The sequence below is a fragment of the Helianthus annuus genome, chromosome 5, assembly GCF_002127325.2.
Source record: "Helianthus annuus cultivar XRQ/B chromosome 5, HanXRQr2.0-SUNRISE, whole genome shotgun sequence".
In the NCBI taxonomy this organism is placed as follows: domain Eukaryota; kingdom Viridiplantae; phylum Streptophyta; class Magnoliopsida; order Asterales; family Asteraceae; genus Helianthus; species Helianthus annuus.
This window is the reverse complement of record NC_035437.2, coordinates 79,739,507-79,756,452: the sequence shown is the minus strand read 5'-3', so window position 1 is coordinate 79,756,452 and position 16,946 is coordinate 79,739,507.

The following is a 16,946-nucleotide window of genomic DNA, read 5'->3' as shown; positions in this document are numbered from 1 at the left end:
AGCAAATTGTCAAGTTGGCTCATCGTCTCACTGATCAGGCAGTTGAGCAGAACAAACTGCTCAAACGTATTAGCGCCCCTACTTCTGATGCTCCCAACGACAATAAGCGCAAGTGGGATGGAAATTTGGGCAAGGGTTCTACTTCAGCTCAATCTCAGCAGCGAAAGACAAATGAGTACAGGAGCCCCAGTCAGCAGACTTCCGGGAATCAAGGTCAGGGTGGGTACAAAGGAAATCACCCTAAGTGCAATCGGTGTAATCTGCATCACAGCGGGCAGTGCAACAAAGGCCGTTGTCAGAGATGTCACAAGCTGGGCCACGAGGCCAAAGATTGCAGGATCCCACGTCCTGCGAATCAGAATCGCCAGCAACAACAACAAGCCCCACAGAACCACCACCAGCAGCATCAGCAGGGAAATAAAGGATGCTTTCAGTGTGGCGCTGAAGGCCACTTTAAGAGGAACTACCCCCAGCTGAACCAAAACCAGAATCTGAACAACCAAAGGAACGGGAACCACAATGGAAACAGCAACGGAGGTAACAATAATGGCAATGGCGCCCAAGGTCGAGTGTTCGTGATTGGTCAGGGAGAAGCAAGGAATGATCCCAACGCTGTGATGGGTAAGTTTCTTCTGGATGATTTCTTTGTCACTGTTTTATTTGATTCGGGTGCCGATACTAGTTATGTTTCCTTAAAAGTTAGCCAAATGCTTAAGCGCACTCCAACACTTTTGAACACCAAACACACGGTAGAAATAGAAAACGGTAAGAGTCTCGAGGCCACGCACATAGTTAAGGGCTGTAACCTCGTCCTAGCTGGTCAGACCTTCTCCATTGATCTTATTCCTATCGTTCTAGGTAGTTTCGACGTCGTTATTGGAATGGATTGGTTATCTCGACACCAAGTGGAGATTATTTGCAGGGAGAAAATCGTCCGTATCCCTTGTTCTGGTAAAGAACCCCTCGTGATTCGTGGCGACAAGAGTGGTGCTGTTGTAGGCATCATCTCTTTCCTTAAAGCACAGAAGTGTTTACGAAAGGGTCATACCGCTATTCTAGCCCTCGTTTCTGATTCATCCGCGGAAGAAAAGAAGATAGAAGACATTCCTATTGTGCGCGACTTTCCCGGGGTATTTCCTGAGGAATTACCTGGTCTTCCGCCTCATCGCCAAGTTGAATTTCAAATCGAGCTAGCTCCTGGAGCAGCGCCCATAGCTCGAGCACCGTATCGTCTAGCTCCATCAGAACTTGAAGAACCGTCCACGCAACTAAAAGAACTCTTGGAAAAGGGTTTTATACGTCCTAGCTCTTCACCCTGGGGAGCTCCAGTCTTGTTTGTGAAGAAGAAAGACGGTACTTTCAGGATGTGTATTGACTACCGCGAGCTCAACAAGGTGACTGTGAAGAATCGGTATCCTCTTCCACGCCTTGACGATTTGTTCGACCAGTTGCAAGGGTCGAGTTATTACTCTAAGATTGATTTGAGATCGGGATACCATCAGCTGAGAGTCCGAGAGGAGGACGTCTCCAAAACAGCATTCAGAACTCGTTACGGCCATTATGAGTTTCTGGTTATGCCCTTCGGATTAACAAATGCACCTGCAGTCTTCATGGATCTCATGAACAGAGTGTGCAAGCCTTACCTGGATAAGTTTGTCATAGTGTTCATTGACGACATCCTGATCTATTCTAAGAGTCAGGAGGAACACGAGCAACATCTGAGGCTCATTCTGGAACTTCTTCGAAAGGAGCAGTTGTATGCCAAGTTTTCGAAATGTGACTTTTGGCTTCGCGAAGTCCACTTTCTAGGCCATGTGGTAAACAAGGATGGGATCCATGTTGATCCATCCAAGGTTGACTCGATCAAGAACTGGCCTGCACCCCGTACACCAACAGAAATCCGCCAATTCTTGGGTTTGGCAGGATACTACAGAAGATTTATCAAGGATTTTTCCAAGATTGCGCAACCCCTCACTTCACTGACTCAGAAGGGTGTCACCTATCGTTGGGGTGATGCACAGGAGTCCGCATTTCAGCACCTAAAAGATAGACTTTGTAGCGCGCCTATCCTCTCATTGCCTGAAGGCACAGATGATTTTGTGGTTTATTGCGACGCTTCCATCCAAGGACTTGGTTGTGTGTTGATGCAACGTGACAAGGTCATTGCCTACGCATCGCGCCAACTTAAAGTTCACGAAAGGAACTACACTACACACGACCTGGAATTGGGAGCAGTTGTTTTCGCGCTTAAGATATGGAGACATTACCTGTACGGTACCAAGTGCACCATTTACACCGATCACAGGAGTCTCGAGCATATCTTCAAGCAAAAGGAGTTAAACATGCGTCAACGCCGATGGGTCGAACTCTTGAATGATTATGAATGCGCTATCAAATACCATCCAGGCAAAGCCAATGTTGTGGCCGACGCCGTCAGCCGAAAGGATACTATACCTAAGCGTATACGTGTGTTATAGCTTACCATCCAATCTAACCTACCCGCTCAGATTCGCGATGCTCAGGCTGAAGCACTGAAGGCTGAGAACATCAGGGCTGAGTCCCTGCGAGGATCGAGGCAACGGCTAGAACAAAAAGAAAACGGCGCCTACTATGTTAACAGACGCATCTGGGTTCCACTTTATGGAGACTTACGTGAGCTTGTGATGGGTGAAGCACATAAGTCTCGTTATTCAGTACATCCTGGTTCGGATAAGATGTACCACGACCTAAAAACTACATACTGGTGCCCTGGTATGAAAGCCAGCATAGCAACCTACGTGAGTAAATGCTTGACTTGTGCTAGGGTCAAGGTCGAATACCAGAAACCATCAGGCCCACTCCAACAACCAGAGATACCTAAATGGAAATGGGAGCAAATTTCCATGGATTTCGTTACCGGCCTGCCCAGATCTCAACGCGGAAATGATACCATTTGGGTGATCGTGGATCGACTGACCAAGTCTGCACATTTTTTGCCTATCAAAGAAACGGACAAGTTTTCTACTCTAGCAGACATCTACCTAAAGGAAGTAGTATCAAGGCACGGAGTGCCAACCTCCATCATTTCTGATCGTGACGCGCATTTTACTTCTGAACTGTGGCAAGCTATGCACAAGTCTTTTGGCTCACGTCTAGATATGAGCACCGCATACCATCCACAGACGGATGGGCAATCCGAACGCACCATCCAAACCCTTGAATACATGCTTAGGGCATGTGTAATCGATTTTGGTAATGGCTGGGAAAAGCACCTCCCGTTAGTGGAGTTTTCATATAACAACAGTTACCACACCAGTATCCAGGCTGCTCCGTTTGAGGCATTGTACGGACGAAAATGCCGATCACCTCTCTGTTGGGCAGAAGTTGGTGATAATCAAATCACTGGCCCAGAACTCGTAGTAGATACAACAGAAAAGATTGCTCAGGTACGACAGCGAATGGCGGCAGCTCGTGACCGTCAGAAAAGCTATGCTGATAAGCGAAGGAAACCACTCGAGTTCCAGGTTGGGGATCGAGTGCTACTCAAAGTCTCACCTTGGAAAGGTGTAGTCCGTTTTGACAAACGAGGCAAGCTCAATTCGCGTTATGTCGGACCATTCGAAATCATTGAGAAAATTGGCAAAGTGGCCTACAGGTTGAATCTACCTGAAGAACTCAACGGAGTTCACAACGTATTCCACGTGTCAAATATGAAGAAATGTCTGTCAGATGAGACCCTCATAGTCCCTTAAAGGAGCTCACTATCGACGACCAGCTGCGATTCGTCGAGGAACCAGTAGAGATTACGGATCAAGACGTTAAGATTCTCAAGCACACCAAAATACCTCTCGTCCGAGTTCGTTGGAATTCTCGTCGTGGCCCAGAGTATACCTGGGAACGAGAAGACCAAATGAAACTCAAGTATCCCCAGTTGTTTAAGAAAAGTGCAACCACTACTAAGACTGAAGCTACCGCAGAATTTCAGGACGAAATTCCAAATCAACGGGGGGATGATGTGACACCCCAGGAAAACCAGGAAACCAACGCAACTTAACTAGCTTCCTCAGTAACCACGTGCTAAATATCGGGACGAAATTTTCTTAACAGGGGGAGAATGTGACAACCCTCGTATTTGCATGTATCCGTACGATTATTTAATGATAATTAAAGTGCTTAGTGACTGTGTTGAATTACTTAACTGTTTCCTGTTACTGTGTCATACTTACATGTGCGTGTTAGCATGCTAGTAGTATGCAGAAAACTTGACTAAATAGTCCTGAATATTTTCCTAAGTGTTAGGAATTAATTATGTTACAAAAATATACCTATAAGACATCTTACGGAACAATTAAACAAATTAACGAAACAGTATCCGACCAAACAACCGGACATTACCCGGGACACCGAAATTTTGTCAGAAATATTATTTTATTATTCTTAAATAATTACGGTCACAAAAATCCGCATACACCATGTAAACATGGCATACACCCACTATTCTTGATAATACCCTTAACCTTCTAATTTAATACCTATTAGTTAACAAAATTTTCATTTACCCCCCGCCCCCCAACCGAAAATCTGCCCATGATTACATATATATTTTGTTTAGATTTTTGTAAAGGAGATCTTAACTTCTATTGGCCAAGAATATTATGAATGATGACACTAGGTATTAGGTTGCTTCTAGTTCCAAGGAAACTCATCATCACTTCAAAACCTTCACTCAACCTCACCCCCTTCCCTTAATTTTTGGCTCCCCCCTCCCCCATAACCGATTTCACCACCACCCTCTCTCATAACCTTCATCTTCTTCATACAAGTTTCCCCTCCAAGCTTGAAGAACATTCAAAGTAGTTACAAGTTGAAGGGCTCACGAAGAAGCTTTGTTCAAGTCTCTAGCACCATCACTTCTTCATCATCCTCGCACTAAGATTGTTACCCTAGCCTTGTGCTAGTAGTAAGTCCCTTCACACCATTGTTTGATCTTGTTCTTTGTTATGATATTTAGTAGGATGATGATAATCAAGCAACACAAGAAAATGAACACTAAAAAGTTGAACATGAAATTCTGCATGAAAACCATATATAAAAAGGTTGTATGAAGTTGAAATCTGGGTGGTTTAGGGTTGGTTAAAGCATGATTGAGGTTTGAACATTTATTCATCGATAAACCATGGTTAGGGTCTTTGTTGATGCGTTTTTAGTAACTTCTACAATGTAAACAGCTTGCTGAGTTGTATTTCCAGCCGACTTCAACAGGCTGTAACTGGACCGTTTTAAATCGAAAAACTGATTTTCTGAAGCCTAAAATGTGTATTTTGGAACAACTAAACAAATGGCACTGGAATCGTAATTTTTCGAGACCGTTTACTATTTTTAAGGGACTGTTTTTGGACAACAGCTCAAGCTGCATTTTTACTGCAAAAAAAGGGTGTCATATTCGGAGTTATAACTTGAAACCTGAGTAAAATCTGTCACACCCCCAAAATCCACACGCGGAGTACCACCGCTTGGGAGCGTGACATGACCAGGATCAAGCCATCAATCATATTGAACATAGCATAATATAAATAAGATAGTTCGTAAAACCTAAATCAATACAATTGATGTTCTAAACCAAACATAGTATCAATAGCGGAAGCGTAATAAGGAAAATCCAAAGTATGTAAATGTAAACCCAAAGTAATGTTAAGTTTGATTGTTTAAACGTTTTAACATAGCATCCACGATCCATGTTCCACAACGACCTGCTCCTTCCTAGTGCAAGCTCCATAAGTACCTAAGGTCCTGCAAGGCATGCAGCAGAGAGTCAACAACTAGTTGAGCGAGTTCACAGTTAATAGTTCGTTAATAGTATAGTGTGAGTAGTAGTATGTTCGTTCGTTATGTCATGTATCGTATTAGTTTCTATCGCGGCCTCCCAGGCAGGTATGCGAAGATATTAGGGGATGTCTTTCCCAAGTATTCTAGACTAGGTTTATTTGTATCGCGGCCTCCCAGGCAGGTGTGCGAAGATTAGTAAATTTAGTTTGCGGCCTTCCTAAAGCAGGTGTGCGAAGTCAGTCATAATATCGCGGCCAACCCTTGGCAGGTGTGCGAAGATCAGTTCAATAACTGTTACTAGTCTAGCCGTATCTTATCGTTAGGTTCTATCATCTGAGTATATACAATAAGTCATCCAATCCCATTCCCACCCGGGAACCCCATGCCTTGGCTGTGTGAACTCACCTTGGGTTTGCTCGGTATGCTAAGTATGTGCTCGAAGTAAATCAATCACGTCCTAGGGTATGCACGTATACACAATCAGTTTGTATTCATTTTGTTCACGTATAGACATATCACCAAGTAGCACATTGCACGTATTCAAGATTATGCAAGTCATGTTCATCATTTAACAGCAGTTAGTTAATACAGTTAACTTCTAACAGAGTCTAACTAGGTTACTGTGCAAGTTATCCAAGTTGACGAATTACAGGTCGGCGAAACATATTCTGTTTCGTCGAATTCCCTTGGCGAAACACCAGTTTATTTCGTCAATTTCCGTTTGGCGAATCAGGGTTGTGATTCGTTGACTGCCCTTGGCGAAACACATCCTGTTTCGCCGAGGGTCCTGTTTCGACAACACGTCAGTTACGTCAAATATCAGTTACAGTTTTTGCAGGAAACCCTAGTCGTTCTAGAACAGCCGTCAATCTCAACTATCAATCATACGGAACTGAATACGCACATATCATCATCATCATACAGATTCATCATAAGGAAATCGTTCAATACCGCGCGTCATCATCAAATTACACATGATCAGCAAGATATAAATATGTAAGCAGATTCATGACATTTAACATTTAACATTTAACGTGTATTTGATCCATATTACATCCCTAAGTTTTGAAACATCAGACCGACACTAAAGACCAAAGCCTAGTCAACACCATCAACCAAAACACGGTCATTATCTAGCATGATCCTTCATGGTTTCAAATAAGAACAGTAATGGATGATATAGGCAAGCAATCACACATAGAGAAACACTAACCGTAACGAACAGGGAAGCAACTAGATCGGTTCGAGACTTCGGGGACACTAGGTTGCCGTCAATAGAGAAAGAGAGCCCTAGGGTTTTTCTGATTTCGCTAAAGTGTGACACAGGAAGTGGTTCCGTATAACTTATACGTGCAAAAGGTCCTGGGCCTTTAATGGGCTTGACGAATCTGATGGGCCGGCGAATCACATTTGATTCGTCGAGACTAGGTTTGGCGAAACACACTTGTGTTTCGTCGAGTCACTATTGGCGAATCACCTGATTCGTCGAATCCTAAGTGAGCTTAATTCCGTAATGGGCTTAATCAGTTACAATCTCATGTTACACTTACACAACCAACCACATACTCATGAAATCACAAAACACTTTATCATATCACAACGTGTACATTACAAGTCAAACAAATCAAACAGCTAAACAGTCGAAGTCAACGGTCAAAGTCAACGTGCATTTAATGCGAAAGTGAAAGTCGAAAGTTCGAGTTGTCACATTATCCCCAACTTAAAAGAAATTTCGTCCCGAAATTTAGTACGTACCCACTGAGGAAGCTAGATAGGTTGCATCGTTCACTGGTTTTCTTGGAGTGTCACATCCTCCCCCCGTTGATCTGGAATTTCGTCCCGAAATTCCTTGGTAGTAGCTTCAGCCTCAACAGTGGTTGTATTGGTTTCGAATAACTGGGGATACTTTTCTGTCATCTGGTCTTCGCGTTCCCAGGTGTACTCTGGGCCACGACGGGAGTTCCAACAAACTCGAACAAGAGGGATTCTCTTGTTTTTGAGGACCTTAACATCCCGGTCCGTGATTTCAACTGGCTCCTCGACGAACTGCAACCGCTCGTCGATAGTGAGTTCCTTAAAAGGAACTATGAGGGTCTCATCTGACAGGCACTTCTTCAGATTCGACACGTGAAATACATTGTGAACTGCACCGAGTTCAGCGGGTAGGTTTAGCTTGTAGGCCACTTTGCCTTTTTTCTCAATGATCTCGAACGGTCCGACATACCGCGGATTTAGTTTGCCCCGTTTGCCAAAACGAACCACACCCTTCCAGGGTGAGACTTTTAGTAAAACCCGGTCCCCGACCTGAAATTCCAACGGTTTCCTACGCTTATCTGCGTGGTAGGCTTTCTGACGGTCGCGTGCTGCCGCCATGCGTTGTGGTATCTGTGCAATCTTTTCCGTGGCGTCCACTACAATCTCTGGACCCGTGATCTGACTATCTCCCACCTCTGCCCAACAGAGAGGTGACCGGCATTTATGTCCGTATAATGCCTCGAATGGAGCGGCTTGTATGCTGGTGTGATAGCTGTTATTGTATGAGAACTCCACCAAAGGGAGGTGCTTTTCCCAGCCGTTGCCGAAATCAATAACACATGCCCGAAGCATGTCTTCAAGAGTTTGGATCGTTCGCTCAGAATGTCCATCCGTCTGAGGGTGATATGTTGTGCTCATGTCTAACCGTGAGCCGAAAGATTTATGCATTGCTTGCCATAGCTCTGACGTGAATCGTGCATCCCGATCCGAAATGATGGAGGTGGGCACCCCGTGCCTCGAAACAACTTCTTTAAGATAGATGTCTGCGAGAGTGGAGAACTTATCCGTTTCCTTTATAGCCAGGAAGTGTGCAGACTTGGTGAGTCGATCCACAATCACCCATATGGTATCATTCCCACGCTGGGATCTGGGTAGGCCTGTAACAAAATCCATGGAAATTTCTTCTCATTTCCATTGCGGTATCTTGGGTTGCTGAAGTAGGCCCGCTGGTTTCTGATATTCCACTTTGACTTTTGCACATGTCAAACACTTGCCAACGTAAGTCGCGATGTGGCCTTTCATGCCAGGCCACCAGTATGTTGTTTTGAGATCGTGGTACATTTTATCCGACCCTGGATGTACCGACTAGCGAGACTTGTGTGCTTCATCCATTACAAGCTCTCGTAAACCGCCATAAAGTGGGACCCAAATACGCCCCGTTACATAGTAGGCGCCGTCTGCCTTCTGTTCCATTCGTTGCCTTGAGCCGCGTAAGGCTTCAGCCTTAACGTTTTCGGGTTTTAATGCTTCTATCTGAGCAGTTCGTATCTGTGCAGGAAGACTAGACTGAATGGTGAGTTGCAAAGCTCGTACACGTCTAGGTAAAGTGTCTTTTCGACTGAGGGCATCAGCCACAACATTGGCCTTGCCTGGATGGTACTTGATGGCGCATTCGTAATCGTTCAGAAGTTCAACCCATCTTCGTTGACGCATGTTCAAATCCTTTTGCTTAAGGATATGCTCGAGACTCCTGTGATCGGTGTAAATTGTGCACTTGGTACCGTACAGGTAGTGTCGCCATATCTTAAGCGCGAACACAACAGATCCCAGCTCTAAATCGTGCGTCGTATAGTTCCGTTCATGAACCTTGAGTTGTCGAGAAGCGTAAGCAATAACTTTATCATGCTGCATCAATACACAACCAAGCCCCTGTATCGATGCGTCACAATAGACCACATAATCGTCCGTGCCCTCTGGCAGTGAGAGAATAGGTGCGCTGCAAAGCTTATCCTTTAGGTACTGAAAAGCGGTTTCCTGAGAATCTCCCCAACGGTAGGTAACACCCTTCTGTGTCAGCATTGTAAGCGGTTGTGCAATCTTGGAGAAGTCTTTGATGAATCGTCTGTAATAACCCGCCAAACCCAAGAATTGGCGTATTTCCGTTGGTGTACGCGGTGCAAGCCAGTTCCTGGTCGAATCTACCTTGGATGGATCGACATGAATCCCATCCCTGTTCACCACATGGCCTAAGAAGTGGACTTCACGAAGCCAGAAGTCGCATTTGGAAAACTTGGCGTACAATTGCTCCCTTCGAAGAAGTTCCAAAATCAATCGTAGGTGTTGTTCGTGCTCCTCTTGACTCTTGGAGTAAATCAGAATGTCGTCGATGAAGACAATCACAAACTTGTCTAAGTACGGCTTGCACACCCTGTTCATCAGATCCATAAATACGGCAGGCGCATTCGTTAACCCAAATGGCATGACAAGAAACTCGTAGTGACCTTAGCGAGTTCTGAATGCGGTTTTGGAGACGTCTTCATCCCGGACTCTCAGCTGATGATACCCTGACCTCAAGTCTATCTTGGAGTAGTAGCTCGACCCTTGCAACTGGTCGAATAAGTCGTCTATACGCGGAAGAGGATAACGGTTCTTCACCGTCACCTTGTTCAGTTCACGGTAGTCGATGCACATCCTGAAAGTGCCATCCTTCTTTTTCACGAAATGTACTGGAGCTCCCCAAGGCGATGAGCTTGGACGAATAAAGCCCTTTTCTAAGAGCTCTTGTAACTGCTTCGACAGTTCTTCCAGTTCGGTTGGAGCTAAACGATACGGTGCGCGGGCTATTGGTGCTGCTCCAGGAGCTAACTCAATCTGGAATTCGACTTGGCGGTGAGGCGGTAAACCGGGTAAATCTTCAGGAAACACCTGAGGAAAGTCACGTACAACTGGAATATCCTCCAGCTTCTTTTCCTTTGCGGTTGCATCAGTGACAAGTGCCAGAATTGCAGTGTGCCCCTTTCGTAAATATTTCTGCGCCTTTAAGAAAGAGATGATGCCAACCACAGCACCACTCTTGTCGCCTTGAACTTCGAGAGGTTCTTGACTAGAGCGAGGAATACGAATGATCTTTTCCTTGCATAAAATCTCTGCGTGATGTTGGGATAACCAATCCATACCGATGACGACGTCGAAACTACCCAAAACTATGGGTATAAGATCAATCGAGAAAGCCTGACCAGCTAAAACGATGCTACAACCCTTGATTACATGTGCGGCTTCTACACTTTTACCATTTGCTAACTCTACGACATGTTTGGTGTTTAGGGGTGTTGGTGTACGTTTTAACAATTTACTCATTTTCAAGGACATATAACTTCTATCAGCACCCGAATCAAATAAGACAGTAACATAAATATCGTCGAGAAGAAACTTACCCATAACCACATTGGGATCATTCATTGCGTCACCCCGACCCAGCACAAAAGCACGACCTCGAGCTTCGTTGCCATTGTTGTTGTTGTTTCCCCCGTTGTTGTTGTTCCCGTTGCCCTGGTTATTGTTGTTGTTGCGATTCTGGTTCTGGTTCAATTGAGGGCAATCACGTTTGAAGTGGCCTTCAGCCCCACACTGGAAACATCCCCGGTTTCCACGCTGTGGCTGCTGCTGCTGGTTCTGTGGAGCTGGCGGTGGGAGTTGCTGGTTCTGATTTGCTGGCCGTGAGCTTCTACAATCCTTAGCCTCATGACCCATCTTGAGGCATCTTTGACAACGTTCTCTGCGACATCTTCCCACTGTGGTGTTTGTTGCACCTACTACACCATGGGTGAATTCCCCGATATCCACCCTGCCCCTGACTGCCTGATGATTGCTGATTCGGACTCTGGTAATCATTAGTCTTGCGCTGCTGTGCTTGAGACTGGACAGAAACTGATCCCTTGCTAGAATCCCCCTCCCATTTCCTCTTGTTGTCATTGGGGGTAGCAGAAGTAGTAACAGCAATAGTGGTAGCACTGATGCGTTTTGGCAGCTTGTTCTGTTCCACTGCCTGATCGGTGAGTCGATGAGCAAGACGCTGAATGTCTTGGATGTTGTTGAGGTTAGCCGACGTCACGTGGCTCTGAATATCTGGCGCAAGCCCCTTGAGATACAACTCAATGCGCTTAACTGGAGGGTCCACCATCATTGGACACAAGATGGCCAGTTCGTTTGATCGTTTCGTATAAGCTTCGATTTCTGACCCCGTCATTTTCAGATGATACAGTTCCACCTCCAACTTGTGGATGTCATCACGCGTGCAGTATTCTCGTTTGATCAGTTCCTTGAAATCTTCCCAAGGTGTGGCGTTAGCAGCTGCCAACCCTAGGATCTGAACTTGCGCGTTCCACCAGGTTAGCGCAATCCCTTCCAACGTGCCAGTGGCGTACTTGACCCTGCGAGCCTCAGGGCATTCACACATGTCACACCCCCAAAATCCACCTGCGGAGTATCACCACTTGGGAGCGTGACTGACCAGGATCAAGCCACCAATCATATAGAACAATGTACGTAGTAACAGTAATTGTAATTAAACCAAATCAAATCCATATGAAAGGTGTTCCAAAACATAAGTAAGTTATCATTGTTTAGCGGAAGCGTATAATCAAAGCCCAACATAATTAAGTACGAAATGTCACAAGTGTTTAATAATATAATCACGATCCAAGCCCACAACGACCAGCTCCTCCCTGTGCAAGCTCCATGCATCTAACGACCTGCAAGGCATGTAACAGAGGATCAACAACTAGTTGAGCGAGTTCACAGTAAGTAAATGCGTAATAGTAAGTTTGTTTGTAACAGGTGGCTCTACTGGGCCGATAGTACGTTCAATTGGTGGGGGCTTCCCATGTTGTATAACCACTAGACTATTCGTAACCATAAGTATCCTTCACAACCGAGGATAGTAGTGAGTATAAATACACGTAGGTTTTATGTGAGTATCCTTCACAACCGAGGATAGTAGTAAGTATAAATGCACGTAGGTTTTACGCGCGTATCCTTCACAACCGAGGATAGTAGTAAGTATAAATGCACGTAGGTTTTACGCGCGTATCCTTCACAACCGAGGATAGTAGTAAGTATAAGTCTACGTAGATTTTAAGTATGTGTCCTGCACAACCGAGGACAGTGAGTAGCATGAGTATATGTCCTACACAACCGAGGACAGTGTGTAGCATGAGTATGTGTCCTGCACAACCGAGGACAGCGAGTATGGTAGTCTAGTGGTAGAGTCAGTACGAATCTATTCAACCTTATTCCTTAAATCCCATTCCCAAGCCCTGGGAATCCCATGCCTTAGTAAGAGTGTGAACTCACCTTGGTTTGCTCGGTATGCTATGCTCTAGGGTTTATCAAATGTCTAAGTCCGTTACACACGACCTAGGATATGTTGCACATGATACGATGTGAGTGTTTGCATCAAATTAGGGTTTGCAAATCATTGACATTCAGGCAGTTGTGTCTTGTGTGTTTATTGTGTACATGATGATATCGCATAGAATGTTCACGCATGCAGAATCATACAATTGCATTCAGTATCAAACGATTATACACATATAGAATCATACATCATATAATCAGTTCATCGTATTCACATAATTCATGCGTCACGCCTTTGCTTTCACATTTCAGTCTAACATGGATGATAATCTAATTGTCATCGATAAGATACTCAGTACATTAGCAGCGTTATTAAACTTCACAGGTATAACGAAGTTAGGGATTTAACAAAGTGTCATAAGTGTCATACACAGCTTAATAGATTAATCATTATCTAATATGCAATTCATTGTTTTCAAGTGATCATTACACAACATCAGACAGGGCCTTGCCCTTCAAAACTCAGACAAGTGTGTGTGTGTGGGGGGGGGGGTTCCCCTGTTTAAAAGTCGGATAAGAAGTGTGGGGGAGGGTTAAAACTCGGATAACATAGGTACATGTTCAAAACTCGGACTAGGGGATATGGAGGGTTAAAGTTCGGACCAATTAAGACAATGGGGGAAGGTTTAAACTCGGACAAGGGAAGTGGGGGTTTAAAACTCGGACAACCCATCCCACTTTGCAAAACTCGAACCACACAAGATGGGTGTCAAAATTCGGACCTTAACACATCCTTAAAAAAACTCGGACATTTATCAATCATTCACAAACTTCGGAGCTACATATATGTTGATAAAACTCGGACCTTTGCATGTTGTTAAAGGTCGGACAAGGGTTTAAGTTTGAAACTCGGATCCAAAGGCTTCCTTTATCTAAAGTCGGACCAAGTAATACACATAAGAACTCGGACCTTCTTCACATGTTTAAGCTCAGACAAACAATCACATTAAAAAGTCGGACATGATCACCATAACAAAAACTCAGACAATACATCAATCATACGTTCAATGTGATTGAAACAGTTACGCTTCATATATTCAACAGTTACGTTCTTGGTTTCAAAACCCTAATTTCATACATTCTCATAGTGCAGAATCAAAATCAATCATCAACAGTTTAAACATATCGTACATCTAAATCATCATGCAATTGATTTCATAGAAATCTTATTCATTTCTCAATAAATCAGGCTCCATCAATAAGCAGAGGATATCAAAGGAGAACTAGGGTTTAGCATGAATGAATCAATCAACAATTTATCACAAACAATGATTAAACAATTACCTTGATTCGATTCTAGATGGATTGGTAATCAAACTTGATGCAAAAGAACTTGTGAATCCAAGAATGATGAGGAGATGGTTGTAGAGAGGATTAGGGAATGTGGGTGTACGTGTTTTGATTCTTGTGATGATTAGGGAATGATTAGTGAAAGAGATTAGGGTTAAGTATGGTTTAATTTTCACTAATAACTCTATACACCCTGAATTACTTTATTTTACACAATTACACCATCTCATAACAATTTCACAATTCCACCACCAAGTTCACATATTTGACAAGTCTATCACAAATAACACATAACCATGCACAAACACACAATGCACTACATTGAATCAAAACGTATACAATTCCATTGCAATCAATTGTGCAAATAAACAACTAAACAATACAAGAACGTGCAATAAATGCGAAATAGGAATCTTGGAAATTCGAGTTGTCACATTATCCCCAACTTGAAAGAAATTTCGTCCCGAAATTTGGTACGCACTCACTGAGGAAGCTAGGTAAGTTGTATTGTTTACTGGTTTTTCCTGGGGTGTCACATCATCCCCCCGTTGATTTGGAATTTCGTCCCGAAATTCAGTAGTAGTAGCTTCAGCCTCAGTAGTGGTTGCATTGGTTTCGAATAACTGGGGGTACTTTTCTGTCATCTGGTCTTCGCGTTCCCAGGTGTACTCTGGGCCACGTTTGGAGTTCCAACGAACTCGAACAAGAGGGATTCTCTTGTTTTTGAGGACCTTAACATCCCGGTCCGTGATTTCAACTGGCTCCTCGATGAACTGCAACCGCTCGTCGATAGTGAGTTCCTTAAAAGGAACTATGAGGGTCTCATCTGACAGGCACTTCTTCAGATTCGACACGTGAAATACATTGTGAACTGCACCGAGTTCAGCTGGTAGATCCAGTCTGTAGGCTACTGGGCCTATTCTTTCAGTGATTTCGAACGGTCCGACATACCGCGGATTTAATTTGCCCCGTTTGCCAAAACGAACCACACCCTTCCAGGGTGAGACTTTAAGTAAAACCCGGTCCCCGACCTAAAATTCCAAAGGCTTCCTACGCTTGTCCGCGTAGGCTTTCTGATGGTCGCGTGCTGCCGCCATGCGTTGTCGTATCTGTGCAATCTTTTCCGTGGCGTCCACAACAATCTCTGGACCCGTGATCTGACTATCCCCCACCTCTGCCCAACAGAGAGGTGACCGGCACTTACGTTCGTACAATGCCTCGAATGGAGCGGCTTGTATGCTGGTGTGATAACGGTTATTATACGAAAACTCCACTAACGGGAGATGCTTTTCCCAGCCGTTGCCGAAATCGATAACACATGCCCGAAGCATGTCTTCAAGAGTTTGGATCGTCCGCTCAGACTGCCCATCCGTCTGAGGATGATATGCTGTGCTCATGTCTAAGCGTGATCCAAAAGATTTGTGCATCGCTTGCCATAGCTCTGACGTGAATCGTGCATCCCGATCCGAAATGATGGAGATGGGCACCCCGTGCCTCGAAACAACTTCTTTAAGATAGATGTCTGTGAGAGTGGAGAACTTATCCGTTTCCTTTATAGCCAGGAAGTGCGCAGACTTGGTGAGTCGGTCCACGATCACCCATATAGTATCATTCCCACGCTGGGATCTGGGTAGGCCTGTAACAAAGTCCATGGAAATTTCTTCCCATTTCCATTGCGGTATCCTGGGTTGCTGAAGTAGGCCCGCTGGTTTCTGATACTCCACTTTGACTTTTGCACATGTCAAACATTTGCCGACGTAGGTTGCAATGTGGGCCTTCATGCTAGGCCACCAGTATGTAGTTCTGATGTCGTGGTACATTTTATCCAACCCTGGATGTACCGAGTAGCGAGACTTGTGAGCTTCGTCCATTACAAGTTCTCGTAAACCGCCATACAGTGGGACCCAAATACGCCCCGCTACATAGTAGGCGCCGTCTTCCTTTTGTTCCATTCGTTGCCTTGAGCCGCGTAAAGCTTCAGCCTTTACGTTTTCTGGTTTCAATGCTTCCACCTGAGCATCTCGTATTTGTGCAGGAAGATCAGACTGAATGGTGAGCTGTAAGGCTCGTACACGCCTAGGTAAAGTGTCTTTCCGACTGAGAGCGTCAGCCACAACATTGGCTTTGCCTGGATGGTACTTGATGGCGCATTCGTAATCATTAAGTAACTCGACCCATCGTCGTTGACGCATATTCAATTCCTTCTGCCTGAAGATATGCTCGAGACTCCTGTGATCGGTGTAAATAGTGCACTTGGTACCATACAGTTAGTGTCGCCATGTCTTAAGTGCGAAAACAACAGCTCCCAGCTCTAAATCGTGCGTCGTGTAGTTCCGTTCATGAACCTTGAGTTGACGAGAGGCGTGGGTAATAACTTTATCCCGCTGCATCAATACACAACCAAGCCCCTGTATCGATGCGTCACAATAGACCACAAAATCATCCGTGCCCTCTGGCAATGAGAGGATAGGTGCGCTGCATAGTCTGTCCTTCAGGTACTGAAAAGCCGTTTCTTGTGTATTACCCCAACGATAGGTAACACCTTTCTGTGTCAACATAGTAAGCGGCTGTGCGATCTTGGAGAAGTCTTTAATGAATCGCCTGTAATACCCCGCCAAACCCAAGAATTGGCGTATTTCCGTTGGTGTACGCGGTGCAGGCCAGTTCCTGATCGAATCTAC